Raw genomic sequence first — 2,226 nt, 5'->3', positions numbered from 1 at the left:
CCTGCTGATTATAAGCCTGGCATTAGTATGCAGATGAAAATGCAAATCAGCCTACATGAGGCTTCCTGGACGGCAGTGGAAGTCAAGGGTTTAATCCAGCCGGAACTTGGACATAGTTTAAGCTCCTCAAAACAAGAACACGCAACCTGATGCAAAGATTTCATCTCAACAAACCTCCCTGTCAACAAGCTCCAGGAGCCTTTGTTTGCCTTAGCAGTGTGTTCAGGCAGAGGCAAAGTGCCTGGCATTCCTCCGGAGAGGCTCGTCCTGCCCAGTCCCCGCACCCAAGAGCATCCCCACTGCACTGCCTGAGCAGCACCAAGAACCCAGCACCCAACCCTGCCTCTGCCCCGCTGGGCTCTGCCGCTTCCCCCCAGCTGAACCGGCTCCTCTGGAATGTGCCGGCCATTGGTGCCTTGGCTGGACCCTCCCAGGACAGTGGCCATGAGCACGCCTGCTTGCTGCTGCCCTTCAGAGACCTCAGGCAGCATTGTCCTCTCTCTTCTGTCCACCTCATGTGGCTCGTGGGAAACCCCCACGTCCTGCTCTCCAGGTCCCTTCCCAGGAACCCACCCAGCCAGTTGCTGCAAACCAAGACCTTTGCTCTGATCTCTGCTGGGGTTCTGACTTGGGCAAATGAACCGCATCCCTCTGAGTTTTAGTATTTCATCATAGGAAACTAATTGCTATCTCTGTGCCAGGTTCTGGGATTTCTTCTGCCAAACCCTTCCCGCTTCCCTTCGATACAGCAGCCAAAGCAGCAGCTGAGGCAACCAAGCCCCAAATTTTGATCAGACCTTGCAGTGGCTCAGGTTGCCGGCTCGAGTCTCCAATTCATGGGCTGCAAAGTCCATGAGCTGTCCAGCCTGAGGGCCCCTGGGGCAGATCCAGCAGCGATGCCGACTCCGGTGGCTGACAGTAGATGATTCTGCAGTTCCTGGTGAGGGGTGCAGCTCATGCCCTGCGGCACAGCAGAGCTGCAGGTGGGCACGGGGCAGAGAGCGGGTCTCCTCCTCGCTGCCCATGGCTTGAGTGGCTCCTTTGCCGGCTGCAGGGGGGTGAGGCTTTCAAGAAGCATTTGGCCAAGGCCCACAGACACATGGTCTGGATCTTGGATTTGTCCTGTGCAGGGACAGGAGTTGGACTCCATGATCCTTGTGGGTTCCTTCCAGCTCACAACATTTGATGATTCTGTGATTCTGTGCTCCTGTCTCTGTCCCAAGGGAACCGTAGGGATGATGCACGGGGATGCCATGCGTCAGCGTTTGGGGATGGCATCTCCGGTGCCGCAGCCTCCAGGCCCCGAGTGCAATCAGGCTGCTGCTCCACAGGCAGCAGGAGAGGAGCCGGCTGAGAGGGAAAGGCTCAGGCTGGAGGAGCAGCAGACCAGCCCACTTCAGAAGTGAGCACTTAATTAGCCTCTGTGTTAAAGGCCCAATCTGCGGGAGCCTTACATAGGAGCTGTGAGGACAGGAAAACTTCTTCAGCAAGAACAAGCAGGGAGACTGTGGGCTCCCCAGACCTTCCTTCCAGAGCTGGAAAGCCTTCCCACCAGGAGCAGGAGCCAAGAAATGCTGGCAGCACCTGGCAGCTGAGCACAGCCCTCACGGCTCCATCCTTGCGCATAAATTACCTCCAGGCTCTGAGCTAAACAAAGGGCCCTGAAATAATTCTGCATTTTAATAAAGTCAGTGTTGGTGCCACTGCCATCCTTACTGAAAGAGAATTTGCATTTCTTTCTGCCCGCTCCCCCTGCACAGGCTGCTGGCACCGGAGATCAGCCGCGCTCTCCCGCACTCCCCGCCAAGGACTAAGTTACGATTTGCTGCTCAATCACTGTAACACCAGCAATGCAGGGCAGAGCTGCTCTGACCCCCCGCGGCACAGCAATGGCTTGGAAGCTCTCCAGTGTGCCAGTTTGTCTGAAGAGCCGCTCTCACCACATGTGCTGCTGGTGCCCACACACCCCCCAGCCTCTCCAGCTGCTCTCCTGCTCTGCCCTGTGGACAGGAGCCGCAGGCGGGAGAACCGGCACCCACACTCCTGGTTTGTGTGACTGTAAAATCTGGAAATAAACAAACTGCAGTTTCTTGGAGGTGCTGGAGCATGTCCAGAGAAGGGCAACGGAGCTGGGGAAGGGTCTGGAGCACAAGTGTGCTGAGTTCCCGGCTGAGAGAACTGGGGTTGTTGAGCCTGGAGAAAAGGAGGCTGAGGGGAGACCTTGTG

Source organism: Antrostomus carolinensis, unplaced genomic scaffold, assembly GCF_000700745.2.
Source record: "Antrostomus carolinensis isolate BGI_N321 unplaced genomic scaffold, ASM70074v2 scaffold26863, whole genome shotgun sequence".
In the NCBI taxonomy this organism is placed as follows: Eukaryota; Metazoa; Chordata; class Aves; order Caprimulgiformes; family Caprimulgidae; genus Antrostomus; species Antrostomus carolinensis.
This window is presented reverse-complemented; position numbering follows the sequence as displayed.